Consider the following 17,365-nt stretch of genomic DNA (forward strand, 5'->3'; position numbering starts at 1 on the left):
ATACAACTCCAAATCCCTGGCCCTCCTGGCATTTTTCCATTCCTGCTCCAGCACTGGAGAAGGCAGCACCTGGCTTCCCTTCTCCCCTCCCCGCCGTGCAGCCTGGATCCAGAGGCTGTGGAACTGTGGGCCTCGGCTCCTGGACAAGCCCCTTGAGGCTGCTGCACAACCCAGTCCTTCATCCCTTGCTGGCCTCCGGCATATTCCCCCAGCAGCTGTTCCCAATCTTTCTCCTCTCCCCAAGTCCACGCACCCACCCCTACTTCCTGAACTTGTAGGGGATGAATGCGCTTCATAATTTATTGAGAATTTCATCTGATAATGACACTCTCACCTTCTCTCCCCTTTGCCTCAGAATGTCTCTATCTTCCCCCAGTGGGTCTTTATTGAGAAATAGCCTTCCTCTTTCAAGACTAACGTTTCCCCCTGGACTCTGGATCCCACGCCTTCCTGATTTCTTCTTGACCTCTTTCCATGTTTCTGTCTCATAAATTCTTTTTATTTTTTAGATTTATTGAGATATAATTGATACAAAAGCATGCACATATTTAATTTACACATCTTGATGAATTTGGACACATGCATACACCTGTGATACCATCACCACAACCATGGCACCAAGGCACTAAAAATATACATCACTTTCAAGAAAATTTCCTTGCGTTCTACTTTTTTCAGTAAGAACATAACATGTGATCAATCCTCTTAACATATTTTAAAGAGTACAATACTGTACTGTTACAGGTACTATGTTGTGTAACAAAATCTCTAGAACTTATTCATCTTGCATAATAGATTCTATACCCATTGAAAAACAATTCCTAGTTCCCCCCTACACCCCAGCGCCTGGCAACAACCATTCTATTCTCTGCTTCTAGGAGGTTTAATATTTTAGGTGTCTCATATAAGTGGGATCATGTGGTATTTGTCCTGTGACTGGTTTATTTCACTGGGCATAATTTCCTCTAGGTTCATCCATGTTGTCACAAATGGCAGAATTTCCCCTTTTAAGGATTCAATTATATATATATATATATATATATATATATATATATATACACACACACATATATATACATGCATGTATACATACATGTATATATCATATATATTATTTCTTTGTCCTTTAATCTGTTGATGAAAATTTGGTTTGTTTCCATATCATGACTATTGTGAATAATGCTGTAATGAACTTGGGGATACAGATACCTCTTAGAGATCTTGATTTCAATTTTTTTGGATATACACCCAGAAGTGGGATTGCTGGATCATATAGTAGGTCGTATTTTTAATTTTTTGACGAACCTCCATACTGTTCTCCATAGTGGCTGTATCATTCTACATTCCTACCAACAGTGTATAAGGGTTCTAATTTCTCCACATTCTTGCCAACACTTATCCTTTGTTTTTGATAACTGCCATCCTAACTGGCCTGAGGTAATATCCCACCATGGTTTTGATCTTCATTTCCTTGATGGTTAGGGATGTTGAGCACCTTTTCATATACCTGCTGGCCATCTGTATGTATTATTTGGAGAAATGTCTATACAAGTCCTTTGCTCATTTTCTAATTGGATTATTTGTTTTTGGGGTTTTTTTGCTATTGAGTTGAAGGAGATACTTATATATTTGGAATATTTTCCCCTTATTAGATGGATGGTTTGCAAATTTTCTCTCATTCTATAGGATGCCTTTTTACTGTTGATTGTTTGCTGTTTCCTTTCCTTTTTAGTTTGATATAGTCTCACTTGTCTATTTTTGGTTTTGTTTCCTGTGCTTTTGGTATCAAATCCAAGAAGTCATTGCCATGACCAGTGTCAAGAAGTTCCCCAACCCCGCCCCATGTTTTCTTTGAGGAGTTTTATAGTTTCAGGTCTTAATCTAAGTCTTTAATCCATTTTGAGTTGATTTTTATTTATGATGTAAAATAGGGGTCCAATTTCATTCTTTTGCATGTGGATATCCAGTTTTCCCAACACCATTTGTTGAAGAGACTATCCTTTCCCCATGTGTTTTCTGTCTTGTGACTTCTCTTCATCCACAAAACTCATGAAAACTGAGTTTATCAATTTAAAACAAACCATATCCTCAGGTTTGTTGCCCTTCAGATTCCTGCCCATCTCGTTCCCTGCTTCTTTTCATGATTGTAAACCTGAGTAGTGAACTGTGCAGTCACTACTTCCCACCTTGTCCTCCATCCACCCCTGGCCCGCAGGCATTGTACCCCTGGCCCGCAGGCATTGTGCCCCTGCCCTCCACACCCACGGAAGACCACGCGCAGTGGCTCCTTCATGGTTCTCATTCCCTTTGCCTTCTCCACAACCTGTTACCCTTGTGACTTCCCAAGTCTCAGTTTCTCTAATGTGATAAGTGCAAGCTCTCCTCCCACTTCGTATCAGTCCTCAGTTTCCTTACCACAAATCTATAGGATTCTGCCCTTGACCCTCCTCTCTTGCTATATTTCACCTGTGTTTCTCAACAGGAAGGTACGGCACTTTAAAACTTATCATCCAAACTGGGACACTTTAGAGAATGAAAGCTGTATCATTAATAATTATGTAGAGCAACTGGTGTCAAGCAGGACAGTCCTGATCAGCCTACCCATAGGGCTGTTGTAAGGGTTCCTAGGATTTGTTTTAGTCAGGTATAATAAGACATGCAGTCATGGAAATGATTGTCATGAAAGAAAAAGTTGTTATATCCACAGATCCCTAGAAACAGGAGGCACAGCCTGCCATGTAGGGCCACAAGGGGAAGCACCAGAGTCGATCAGGAGGCAGAGAAAGAGGGGGAAACATGGGCAAAGCATTTATTGTGGTCTTCATGGGAATGATTAGGCAAGGCAGGGTGAGGTTGCTTAGGATTGGCTAGTCTGAACAACTTTAGTAGCTCTGGGGCACGTTTCTGGTATGTGGCCCTGGGTGATTAGGGCAGGTTGATAGTGGCCCAAAGTGTGAGAGCCAATAAAGGAGGTAGTTGGGGTGTGGGCCCTGGACTGGTTGCAGTTGAAAAGCATACTTTCAGATGAGCTGTTTACTATCTTCAGGAATTGGCTGACCCTGGGAGGAGCAACAAAGCCCCGAGGTGTCAAAGCATCAGAATACAGAAAACAAAAGACATGATCAATACGAGGGTCTATGAGAGTCACTGAAGAGACTTTTCCAAGACTGACAGGAAGAGGAAGATGCACTACTCCCACCCTCTACTTACCTCCCCAGGTAAGAATATATCAGTGAGCCAGAGCTACTGATGCACGTGCCATATTTCTCAGATTTGTGAGAACAGGAAACGTGAGAACCACTGCTTTGCAGGTCGCCACCACTTATGCTGACTCGACACACCTAATGCCTTGATTCCAAACCTGTATCCTTAACTTCAGGCTCCCCTTTACTCCTGAACTCTGCCTGCTACTGCATTTACTCCCATCCTTTCCTTCACCTGGAGCCCTTTCTTCCCCAGTTCCACCTATCAAAGCCCAGCTCAAGGCCCCATTACAATGCTGTCGCTGGAAACACCTTAGTCACCCTCTACCAGGCTGGGGCCCTGCAGAGTTTGCAGTGCCCCTACCCTCCAGCATTTCCTCAGCTGCCTTCAGCCTTATACATCTCTCCCGTCTTCTTTTCTGGTTCAGCTGCGGGAGCAGAGGGTGGGGCCAACCTCTCTGCTGAACATGGATGCTCTTAGACTGAATTCTGTTGCATCCCTCCAGAGTAATAAATGTGTGTTAATGTACCAATGTGTTACTCCCTGGCAACATGTTTAAATGAGAACAGAAGCCTCTGGGAAACATGACATTTTAGCTAGTGTTTGCCATAATACGGGAACACAAGCTTCCTGGGATGCTAATAGGCATTATGCAGAACAAACAAGTATGACTCTGGGTTTAACAGTTACAGTGTTGCAGAACTGCAGTACTTCTCACAGCTTTAGATACCCAGGAGCCTCTAATAAAGACAGTCCTTCCAAGGAGAGGAAAAGGGAATCTGGAGGTTGTTTTTGTTTGTTTTTTTGTAATTTACTTGGCCTTTTTTTCTCAGACTCAGGAAATTGATGGTTACGAAGAACACTTTAGTCTAAGAGCAATGCTCTCAAGAGGCTGTGGGGCCGTGCATAAGCAGGTGGGTCCTCCTGCATCCTGCAAGTCACATCAGCTCACATCAGCAGGACCAGCACCTATTTCACTAGCATGCAATCATCCCCAGCCTCCAATTAAGGTGACATTTGTCCAGAGAAGCTAATATGTCCCATTGGTTCCTTCTCTTTAGTCACCCCCAGAGACATAAGCTAAGCCAGCCCTTCCCCCTAACCTTTGGCTCCAGTCAAGCTGATCAGCTTGCAGTTTCCTGAATGCAACACAACGTTTCTCTCCTCTGCACCTTTTCTCACACTACTTGCATCAACTAAAAAATTATATATATATGAAGATCATAATCCTAATATATATAAAACCTAATATGTATAACCATATATGTACATCTGTACATAGAACCATATATATATGAAGTTTGAGATGCACATATATATGGAGATGTATATAAAGGAAAGGGAAACAAAGTGGACTCCACTGTGGACCCACATTTCAGTATCTCAAATGTCCTATATTTCACACCTACCATGTCTTTCTTGTCAGCTTGCTCTCCTGCCCTCCAAACTGACTATTGCTAACCTCTCTTCTCCTAAACTCTCCCATTGCGCACACTCCCCTTCTCTCCAAGCAGGTGACCCTGCCTCTACTTTCCAGGGGAACCCTTGTCTGGTATACAGTCCGCAGCTGAGCCCCTGAGCCCAGCCCCTGCCCGCCCTCAGCTCTCACCCTCCACCCTTGCTTGACCATGAGCACTGGTCTTCTTTCAGTTTCCCGGACACAGCCTGCTCCCCCTGCAAGGGCCCACTGCAGGTGGCTCTGTCTCTGCTGTTTGGCACGCCCGGTGGCACATTCAGCAAGGTATCTCTCACTCGCCCTGCAGATCTCAGCTCAAACATCACTCCCCACCATGGCACTGGCCCTGAACTTTGAAAACAGGTCCACTTCCTCTGCCATATGTTCTCCTGACACCCACTTCCTTTCATACCTTTAATCATCTCCTCAAATAGTCATCATGACAAGATGTTTAAATTATAGACACTGTAATCTTCCAGAAGGGTTTGAAAACACCATGAGGACAGGCACCTACTTGCTTCTGATTCTTAGGTTGCCCCTGACACTTTGGAAATGCTCAATGATATTTACTACATGAAAGAAAAAAAGGGAAAAGAGAGTAAGTCAGTGAATGAATGAATGAAAGTAAAGTCTTCAGTTACCCATACTGGAGAATCTTGATCTGATAAGAAATAGAAGTTGTGGCTTGGCCAAGACTCCCTCCTTGACCAAACTTTAGGCAGGGCCCTCTGAGCCCTCCTCTGGACTTGGCCTTGTCTTCGGCCGGCTGAGCCCAGGGTCATGCGCCGACAGGTTCTGAATGGGATGAGGAGACTCCGGACTGAATTCCGGGACAAACTTACACTCGACTACAGCAAGCCCACCTGTCACAAACCCAAGATGGCCCTGGAGGGAGTGCCAGGCCCTCTTTCTGCCCTAGGCCTGGCTGGCCCTGGTCAAGCAGCCAGCCTGCTGTTCAGAAGGCGCCTGGGGACCCGGGGAACTGGTTGTTCCCGTGCTTGCTGGTGAGGCTGACGTATCAGACTCCAAACCTCACCTTCCAAGCTTTCTTAGGACCAGAGCCTCCGAGGCAAAAATACCTCCTGGTTGTTCTCATTCCCTAAACGGCTGTGTTTTATGATGTGTTAAAGTTGGGGGAAAAAAGAAAGTTCCTCCAGCTGTGGAGCTATCCCAGCTGAAAGCCTTGCGGGACGGTGATTTATGACCTGCTGAGTGCCAGCAGCGCGCTCAGCTCCATGAGAGGGCCGAGAGGGGAGATCCGGCCAGGGCACCGCACCGCACCCCAGGCAGCAGGTACGACCTCCATGGAGACCCTCCAGGTTGAAGTGCCCCTGTGGGCTCAGGGCTGCCCTCGTGCTGGATCTGTCTCCAAGCCTTGGAAGCTGTTGGCCTGCTGTTCCTGTCGCCCTGAGAGTCCAAGCATGGCCTTGGGTCATGGAGATTCTTTGGCTTGAGCAACTGCCTCGTAAGCTGGAGATCCCGTGGGCAGCTGTTCCTGGCCTGCAGCCCCTGCAGACTTGCCCCTGCCTTGGTGCCTGGGCCCAGGGTAAGCAGGGCCTGTTTGTCCTGGAGGCTGACCCAGTGGCCTCAAAGCAGACTTTGTTTGCCAGCTTACCCCTTCCAGACCTAGATGTGAGGGCTGCTCTCCACTGGTTTCCTTCCCCGAGAGGCAGAAGGCCATGCACAGTTGGCCTACCCAGGAGGTTTGAACTTACTGGTTACGTGGCATGGAGCCATGCCAAACTTTGAGCAGAGTGACCTCATTAGAGGTGCAGGCTCCCCAAGACAGGCACACACAATGACTGCTGGCGTGGGCGTGTGGGTACCATGTGGTGGTGAGGGGGCTGACAAAGATGGGACAGGCTTTAGTGGCAGGAAACCATTTAGAGGTGGTGATAAAGGATCCAGGCAAGCCCTGATCGATGGCCTCCCACCTTCCCTCTTTGATAGAGCACATCCCACCCTCTCAAAACTCACTGCAGATTTCCCTCACTGCAGAAGCTGCCTGTAACTCCAGGCCAGTCTTGACCAGGGACGGGGATGAGCAGCCTGGAGGGATGAGAACTTGGGGATTCCGGCCCCATAGAAGCCACCTTGAGCCAACACCAGTAGGTGCTCTGGGCTCCGTGGGCTCTGGGGGCCAGTGCTGCTGGCAGGTGGAGAGTCAGCACACACAGGAAGTGCCAGGGTGGCTGTGTTTCTGTCCAGCAGGAGGCTCACTGTCAGCTCCAAATCCGAGCAGAAAAGCAGGGGAACCCTGAGCCCCACCAGACAGCGGAGGGAGCGTGGAGGGATGGAGAACCGCAGCAGCCAGCTCTGGCTGTAGGTACATGTGACTTAGAGTCCTCATCTCCAACAAGGACCACTAACCCTCTCCCTCGGCGGTTCCTGTGAGCTTCAGATGGGGTAATGGATGAGAGTATCCACTGTGCCGAGATGTTGCTCAGCAGGAAGCCACAGCCCTCCTGTCCCGAGGTGGCTGGCACCGCTCTCCCCGACGGGTCACGCAAAGAACAGGCGTTCAACTAATACTTAGAGTTAGGGTTAACTCGCCCTGCTGCCTGCTCTTACGTCATTTATGTAGCCACTTATTTAATTAACGTTACTGGGTGCCAGAAAATACATTAAGCACTGACAATACAGAATGAATGCAGTCAAGTTGGAAATACGTTAGACCAAGGTGAGTAGTACATTAATCCAGAGGTGAGTAGTGAAATTCCCATTCCAACAGTAAACTTTTAATATTGTGGTCTGTTTTGTTTTTTCTTTTCTCAGGTGGGATGGATTGGTTTGTAAGAGGAAAATCACATGGAAAATGTGACTTGCCCTGTCTGAAGGGATTCTGGGTAAGAAAGAAGTTGGCATACGACTGAGAAAGAGACAAATGAAAGCTATTCCTGGTAACCAGGTCCCACCGAGCCTGGTACCCACCCTTCCTTCTCAACAGCCTAGAACACAAGGATGGCTTGTCCTCTGGGGGGATCAAAGTGTCTCTGGCCCAGGGAAAGTCATTACGAGGAATGGGCCTCAGAGTCTCACTATTGTCTGTGGAAAGATGAACAACCACTTCTACTTAAGGAATGGCCATGATCCTACTTCCCATTACAGGAGGGACACACACACAGACCACAACCACACAAGAGGACACTGTGTACTGAGCCCATGTAAGGCCAAGTATGCAAAAGCCAGGCCAATGTGGACAGTGTCCTACACCTGGCAACAGTATTATGAAGGGGCATGGTGAGCCCGTGTGTTGACTCAAGGACTGTCACTTTCTCTCCTTGTTCTCCCTCTGATCGTTCTCAGTGAGTGAGTCATGTCTGCTCAGGTTCCAGCCTGAGCAGGGCTCTGAATCGGATATTCACCTTCCACTCTCAGCTCTGGGACACACAGGGCGAAGCACTTTGACATATCTGGGCAACTACACACATGGAGTACAGAACCCAGGGTTGACCTACATTGTGACTTTTTCAATTTTTAGCCAGCCACCTCTGGTTCACCTGTTATCAACAGAAGAAGCTAAGCAAAAGAGAATTTCCAAGTTCAGAAGGATTTGCTTAACAGAGATTTCCCAAAATGCCTTATACAAACAGCAACAGCAGTCAAGATGGTCAACATTGTTACCATCTTAACAGTCAACATTGTTACCAGCTTGCCTCTCTTGGGAGATAGTCTGCAAGAGAATGTCGAATGCTATCTACCTAACAACTCTAGTCGTTGGCATTGCATCGTGAGAATGCAAAGCATCTCTTTTCACTCCACGATAAAGGAGAACTCCTAAGGGCCTCTGTGACAATACTAAGCTACTAGTTCACTCAGTTTCTCTAACAGCAAACGAGCATTTGTGGTGACCTGGTTCACCAAAACACTAGGAAAATGCACCCTGAAAATAAGGTATTGACATTCATTCACTCATTCAAAAAGATGAACTATTTGAAATTGAGGAGCAGGGCCACAGAGGACAGCATTGGTGAGGACATGCTTAGAGACAGCAGAGTGAAGTCCAAACAGCCAGCCCTGACAACACCAACACCACCCTTCAGTGTTCACTGTAGAGAGAAGGGCTTCCTGTCAGAGTGGAAAGGAACGACCATGGATACCATTCAGACACCAGAGGAGAGGAAACAGGCAACCAGCAGCTGAAGAATACTCACTAGATGAGAATTATGATTCCACAAAATAAGAACTAAAGGAGAGGCCAACAGAAGAAGAAGAAGAGGAGGAGGAGGAGAAGAAGGAGAAGAAAAAGGTAATAGGAGGATAAAAGCAGTTTAAAAGTGAGTTGGGGGCTTCCCTGGTGGCGCAGTGGTTGAGAGTCCGCCTGCCGATGCAGGGGACACGGGTTCGTGCCCCGGTCTGGGAAGATCCCACATGCCGCGGAGCGGCTGGGCCCGTGAGCCATGGCCGCTGAGCCTGCGCGTCCGGAGCCTGTGCTCCACAACGGGAGAGGCCACAGCAGTGAGAGGCCTGCGTACCGCAAAAAAAAAAAAATAAATTTTTAAAAAGTGAGTTGGTGGTGCTTGGGGAAATAATCCCACCCAGACCTTTGGTCTTCCTGCTGGTTCAGCCATTAATGAGGTAAATGAAACAATGAGTTGTGCTCCCTGTCTATTTGTATGAGAATTATGTTTCAACACAACAAGTTCCTCCATAACAACATTCAATGCTATGAGAAGGTAAGTGAATGTCTACAACATGTCTACAGTGTCTACAAAACCCTCCGAGTGAGAAAAGAATAACACATGAATTTTATACAGAGTCAAATGTCATGCATGATAAAGACATTTTCAAATACACCAGACATCAAAGAATACAGAACTCATGAGCTCATCTTGGAAAAACTATTGGAGGATGAACTCTAATCAATGTAGTGGAATTCCTATATATCCACTAAAGAGACAAAAGCAAGTTTGCTATTACATTCCAATATTTAATTCACTCATCCTTCTTCCTAGAGTCATAATTTCATACCAGAGGCTGAGAGAGGGAGGGTATTTTCTACATGCAAGTCCTCCTCCTGGTCTGTCTGATGCTCGTATACTAATGTGCACTATGGAACTCCAACAGAAGCACGTGGAACTCCAACAGAAGCACGTGGAATGCAGTATTTCCCAAGAACCCTTCTCTTACCGACTCTCAAGGGACTGGTTTCTGCGGAATATGACTAAGCTTTTCAGGATAGTATGCTCATGTCATAAACCAATCCCTATGATATGAACAACACTCCAAAATATTGACATTACATGATGAGTAAGTCATCAGTTTCTCTGTTCATTCATTCTCCATTCATCTAGCTTTTACTGAGGACTTACTCTGTTTAGGCATCATGCTAGGTAATGGTGACTCAAAGCAGAGTAAAGCACAGGCAAGCCACGAGAGCTCACAGGAAAGTCATCAATTAATAATTATATAATGTTGTGTTTGCTGTAGTATTACTGGTACAAACAGTCAAAGAGTCTAGGGGTGAGAGTGAAAAAAAAGTGTATAATGCTTCACAAACCTGCACCTATTTCAAGGAGAGGGCTGTAAGTGGAATACGACACTGTCCCCTCCTGCCCTGCTCAGAAGAAAGGTGTGTGGTAGGGAAAGCAGAGAAGTGCCAGGAGATCACACCTGCGTGACTGTCCATGCATCTGGGTGTGGGCAACCAGGGAGCGCATGAGTGAGACTAAAGGGTGAGGGCACTAGAAGTGTATGTTTGTGATTCTCCAGGAGCAGAAGTCTCATTTAACAAGACTTCTCAGCCCAGGGTGCCCCCCCTGCCCACAGACCTATGCAGGATCTCCCAGCCTGTGTCCCAGCATTACCCCTCAGGGTCCTGCCCTCCTCACACTCTCCCCCGGGGAAGGACACCCTCCTGGGCACAGGTGCAGATCCAGCCCTGGCCTTGTCATTACCGTGATGAGCGGAGGCCTCTTTTCTTCTCACTAAAACCACTGATGAACCCCAACAAAAGTGTATTCCCAGATTATTTGTTCTTATTGCTGCTTACTGTTCCATCAACCCTCCCTCAACCTGACATATGTTCCCAGAAGGTCAACAGCCAGAGGAAACGTGAGCAACCCTGGTTAACCCCAGGCCTCCCTTACAAATCCCTTACGCATGGTTCCTGCAGGAGCCTTTACCCCCTGGACGACTCTTTTCCACAGAACTTGACCTGAGAAGCTAGGGGGTGGCCATTGTGCCCAAATGCCATCACTTAGCTCTGGAGGCAGCTGTCAGTGCCAGCAGGCACAGACATTAACTCCCCTGACAGGTCATTAGAAGTCTTATAAAAATAAGCTGCTCCCATAAGCGTGTCAGCCCAGGCATCCTGGGCAGGCCCCAACATGCCCTGGTGCTCAGTGGCAGTCCAGCTTGGACAGTCACTAAGGGACCCAGACACCATTTTGTTTTGTAGAGCCGGTAACGCTCAGACTCTGGAATGCTGTGTCTCTTTATTTTGGCCCTTTGTTGCAAAGAGCTTTAATACTCTGCTTTGCTTTCAGCTTCACACAGGCAGAATTCCCTGTAAACAAGCACCTTAACACTAGAGTACTGGGCTCTTCAGATGTACTTTCTTAGAGAATAAAATACTGCTAACATAGGCATTTCTATTTGACCTGTGAAGTACCTTTTCTATATTGGGTTTGTGAGAGGATTGGTTCTGGATTGCTGACATCACAGTGGTGATCCTGAGCAGAAAGGATACTGTTGGAGAATACTGAAGGTGCTCTATGGTGTAAAATTAACCAAATCCACTCCCTCTATATCTGAGAAAGAACTTAAGAATCATCACCAGTGAGGAAGGCATGATCTTTTGCATCAAGGGACATTTAGTTGTTTCCTTGGGGCTTCTATCCAAGCCTGACTGTGTAGTGGACTCTGTTTTCCCAGTTCCATGCCTACCCATTTTTCAGAAGACAAGTCCAAGACAGCACTTGATTTGTAGGAGGGAACAATGTCTTACTATTAAATGAACATCACCTGTAAATGTGCTGCAGCTATCCTTTAGCAGACTGAAGCAATTCCCTTCTGTTCCTAGTTTGCTAAGAATTTTCTTTTTCAAAATCAGAAATGGATATCAAATTTCATCAGAATTTTTCTGCATCTATTGAGCTGTCTGTAGGATGTTCTCTTTTAATCCATTAGTGTGATGAATCACATTCATTGATTTTACATTGTTAAATCAATTTGGTATTCCTAGAATAAATGCAATTTGATCAGGATATCTTATCCTTTTTATATTGCCAGGAAAAACTGTAAACAGCTTTGAAATGGACCGAAAAGATTACCTGGTATTCTCAATGGAAAAGTAGGAATTTTTTAATTTTAGGTTTTCTGATTTTTATGGGCACTGTACCTTTCCTAGTCTTTGAGCTATTTTACAACTCTGTAATTGCAGATAATTGATAGCAATACAAATGATTCTGATCCATAGACATGTAAATTAAATCTGCCCAGTGGAGAGACAATTCATTCTTCTTCTCACCCATTATGGTAAAAGCCGGTTTAACATCTATTTGTAAACTTCAGCATTTATGTGTAATTTTTAAAATTGTTATTAATTGTATTAATTTTTAATTAATTATGTATTTTTAATATTAATTTTTAAGTTACATGTGTACAATATGGTGATTCACAATTTTAAAGGCTATACTCCATTTATAATTACTGTAAAGTATTAGCTATATTCCCTGTGCTGTACAATATATCCTTGTAGCTGACTGTATACCTAATTATGTGTGATATTTTAAAATTTTCCTGAGAACTAGCTTATGGGTTCCCTCATTAATTGATGAATTAAATACAAATTTTGACTTGTGTATAGTTAATATTATGAAAGTAATAATTATGCTTTCTTTAAAAATTATCTCCTAACAGTTGATTTCTAGGTTCAATTTGTTACTACTTTGTTTAGGATATATACATACATGTTCATGAGTCAAAATTGACCCGATGTGTTCTCATAGTTTCCTTTTTGGGTTTTGGTATCAATGCTATGCTAACCTTTTTCTTTTCTATCAAAGAACTGTATAAGATTGGAGACATTTCTAATTATTTTTTAGAACTTGCCAGTGAAGCCACCTATTTTAAGTTTTTATTGTGGAATCGTTTTAATTAATCAGTTTCTTTGAAATTTTAGACCTACCTATTATGATTTTCTATTTTGATTGTTAGTTTTTCTAGGGATCTGTTCATTTCAAGTGTGTTGGCATAACTTATTGATATTCTCTCACTTTGTTTTTCAGCTTTTTTATTGAGGTATAATTGACATATAACATTATATTAGTTTCAGGTATACAACATAGCAGTTCGATATTTGTATATCTTGCAAAATGATCACCAGAATAAGTCTAGTTAACATCCTTTACCATACAAGTTAAAAAAATTTTTTTTCTTGTGATGAGGACTTTTAAAATCTACTCTCTTAGCAATGTTCAAATATGCAATAAAGTATTATTAACTATGGTCACCATGCTGTATGTTACATCCCCATGACTTATTTTATAACTGGAAGTTTGTACCTTTTGACCCCCTTCACTCATTTCATCCACCCCCAACTCCTGCCTCTAGTAGCCACAAATCTGTTTTCTGTATCCATGAGCTTGGTTTTTATTTTGTTTTGTTTTGTATCTTAGATTCCACATATGAGGTCATATAGTATTTGTCTTTCTCTGTCTGACTTGTTTCACTTAGCATAATGCCCTCAAGGTCCAACCATGTTGTTGCAAATGGCACGATTTCATTCTTTTTTTGCTCCTGAATAGCATTCCATTGTATACATATATACCACACCTTCTATATCCATTCATCCATCGATGGACACTTAGGTTGTTTTCATATCTTGGCTGTTGTAAATAATGCTGCAGTGAACATGGGGGTACATATATCTTTTCAAATTAGTGTTTTCGTTTTCTTTGGATAAATACCCAGAAGTGAAATTACTGGATCATATGGTAGTTCTATTTTTAATTTTTAAGGAAACTCCATACTGTTCTCTGTGATGGCTGCACCAATTTACATTCCCACCAACAGTGCATGTGGGTTCCCTTTTATCCACATCCTTGCCAACGCTTGTTATTTCTTGTCTTTTTGATAACTGCCATTCTAACAGGTGTGAGTGTTATCTCACTGTGGTTTTGATTTGCATTTCCCTGATGATTAGTGATGCTGAGCATCTTTTCTTGGACCTGTTGGACATCTGTATCTTCTTTGGAAAAATGTCTATTCAAATCATCTGCCCACTTTTTAAATTAGCTTGCTTGTTTATCATTTGTTTGTATTTGTTGTTTGCTATTGAGTGGTATGAGTTCTTTATATATTTGGATATTAACCCATTATCGAATATATGATTTACAAATATTTTACCTCATCCAGTAGGTTGCCTTTTTCATTTTGTTGATGGTTTCCTTTGCTGTACAGAAGCTTTTTAGTTTGATATACTCACTTATTTATTTTTTCTTTTGTCACCTTTGCTTATAGAGCCTGCCTTTTTTTTTTTTTTTTTTTTTTTTTTTTTTGCGGTACACGGGCCACTCACTGCCGTGGCCTCTCCCGTCGCGGAGCACAGGCTCCGGACGCGCAGGCTCAGCGGCCACGGCTCACGGGCCCAGCCGCTCCGCGGCATGTGGGATCTTCCCAGACTGGGGCACGAACCCGTGTCCCCTGCATCGGCAGGCGGACTCTTAACCACTGCGCCACCAGGGAAGCCCTGCATTTTCTCTTTTTAAAGTCTCCAGATTCTATAATGAAACACCTTTTTTTCCATTCCTGCTTTTTGTTATTTGTGCCTTCTCTCATTTTTCTGGATCAGTCTTACTAGAACCAGTTTTGATCAAGCTATGTTGATTCCCCTTATCATATATTTGTTTTCTATGTCATTCATTTCTAGTCTAAACTTCCTTCTACTTTACTTTGCTTAATTTTGCTGTCCTTTAACTTCTTGAGATCAATGCTTATTTAGCTTACTAATTTTGTCCTTTCTTTCCTAATATATGTATTTAAGGCTATAGATTCTCCTCTAAATATTGCTTTACTCTCTCACAAAAGTTTTTAAATGTACTAATTTCATTATCAGTTCAAACTTATTTCGATTATGATTTTTCCTTTGTCCCATTATTTATTTAAAAGTACATTTCTTAAGTTTCAGATATATGTGGCTTTTCCAGTTACCATTCTGTTACTAATTTCTAGCATAATTGCATTTGGTTTAGAAAACACACTGCTTATGATTTTAATTATTTTGAAATAAACTGAAATTTGCTTTTTGGCCCAGGGTCATTTTTGGTATAAGTGTCACGACAGCTTGAAAAAAAGTATATTTGGCAGTCTTGGGTGCAACGTTTTATATATGTTCTTTGGTCAACTGGGTACATCATGTTCTTCTATAGTCTCACTGATTTTTTTTTTTTTTTTTTTGGTTTATACAGCAGAAATTTATTTTATTATTCTGAAGGGTAAAAGTCCAAGATCAAGGTGTTGGTAGGGTTGGTTTCTTCTGAGGCCTATAGATGGCTGTCTTCTTCCTATAGTCTCACTGATTTTTGTCCGCTTGTTTTAATTACTAAGAGAGGTTTAAACCCCTCACTATTATTTTGTAGTTGTCTCTCTCTTTATAGTTTTTTATTTTATATATATGCTTCATTTATTTTGTATATATATTTTAATGCCCTGTTATTAGGTGCATGCAAATTTAGAGTGGTCATATATTTCCAGAGAACCTCTCTAGTAACGCTTTTTGCTAAAATTCTATTTTGTCTAAAAGTAATATACCATGCCAGCTTTCTTTTGCCTAGTGTTTGCATCCTTTTTTTACACCCTTTTAAGCCTTTTTGTTTCCTTATGTTTTAAATTTGTTTCTTGATATTTTTCATCATTCACGTTGACCATTTCATCCACTTATCACTTATTATAGTTACTGATATCTTTGGGCTTCAGTCTACTCTTTTTATATGCTTTTTATTTGCACCACATTCTGTTTCTTTTTCTGTCCTGTCTTGCCTATATTTTACCTTCTCTTAATTTGGAACTTATACACTTTTCCTGTTCTTTTAGTAGTTACAACAGAAATTATAAGAAGCATTTTAAAGTTATCAAAATCTAATATTAATTGAAAAATTTACCCTTCTCTTGAATAGTCCAAGAACCTCAGAACATTTTAAATCTATTTATATCTCTCCCAACCAGTATGTTAGTGTCGTAATGTATTTTTTTTAATTAATTTATTTATTTTGGCTGCATTGGGTCTTTGTTGCTGCACATGGGCTTTCTCTAGCTGCGGCGAGCGGGGGCTACTCTTCGTTGTGGTGCGCGGGCTTCTCATCACAGTGGCTTCTTTCTTGCGGAGCACGGGCTCTAGGCACACAGGCTTCAGTAGTTGTGGCATGTGGGCTCAGTAGTTGTGGCTCACAGGCTCTAGAGCGCACGCTCAGTAGTTGTGGCGCACAGGCTTCATTGCTCTGCGGTATGCAGGATCTTCCCAGACCAGGGCTCGAACCTGTGTCCCCTGCACTGGCAGGCAGATTCCCAACAACTGTGCCACCAGGGAAGTCCCTGTATTTTAATTCAATATGTGTATTTTAAACCCAACAAAACATTTAACCCATTCTCTCCTCTTAATTCCATCTTTAACTCATCTGGGATAATTTTCTGGCATTTTAACTTTTAGAATTTCCTTTAGGGTACTCTGCTGGAAGCAAACTCAGTTTTGTTGTGTCTGAAAATGTCTATGTCACTTTCATTCTTGCAAGATTTAGAAATCAAAATCTGGGCACTAGGGATGCTCATTTTTACTAAGTTGGTCACTGTTTCTAGGCCATTTAAGTTGACAAAGCGTCTGTCTTTCTATCTATCTATCTAGCATCTAAATACTTCCTGGGTTCATATTGTTATTTTCAATTGAGAACTATAGGGTTTTTACTTAACTTCTGTATTACACCTATATCTTTTTTCTTCTACATCTAGAGTCCTCATTCACAATGACACAGAGGATAACTGAATTCAAACATCACATAATTACTCATTTGCTTTACCCAGTATTACAATAGGCTAAAAATAATAATCCAATACTACGCTACCAGTTATTACCAAAATCACTTAAACAATTTTTGCCTATAGTATACCCATTCTCCCCCCATTTTAAGTGACTATATCTACCTTGTTAGGTCATATAGTCATTTGCATACTGTAGTTTCTCTCTTGTAACATTTTTATATTTCAAAACATTAAAAAGGTTTTCCAGCTCTGTTCCCCTCACTCACTTTTATATGGACTTTCTCTTTTCTTCATCCCTATTATCCCTGTTCTGCTCAATTTTGATTCTACAGTTTCTCCTCAGTGTAGGACTCTGTCCTGGAAAAGAGTCTTGGCTGGTCTGCTTTTAGAGTAGATAAGAACTAGACTGCTCCAACCCCTTTAGGTCTTACCAAGTGCTGCTTGCACTTTCTCACTTTTGAAGTGGACAGTAGTGATACTCATCCAGTTTCAATTGCTGTTAACCCACCACACTTTCCAGTAAATATCTGTTGGCTATTTTGGCTGTTTGGGGGTCCATCTGTTTGTAAATAAAACAGGTCTTTCACCACAGACTTTGAAAAGCACTGAGGAAAGAATCAGAGGAGGGAGAGATGAGTGTTAGGAGGCTTCATGAAAGAAGAACCATGGCTCTTAGGCTGGGCCATGAAGGGCAGTCAAAGTGGGAATGAATGTTGACATTCCCCAGGG

Source organism: Delphinapterus leucas, chromosome 16, assembly GCF_059928025.1.
Source record: "Delphinapterus leucas isolate spDelLeu-1000000601 "Yukka" chromosome 16, BTC_Dleu_Yukka2, whole genome shotgun sequence".
Classification (NCBI taxonomy): Eukaryota; Metazoa; Chordata; class Mammalia; order Artiodactyla; family Monodontidae; genus Delphinapterus; species Delphinapterus leucas.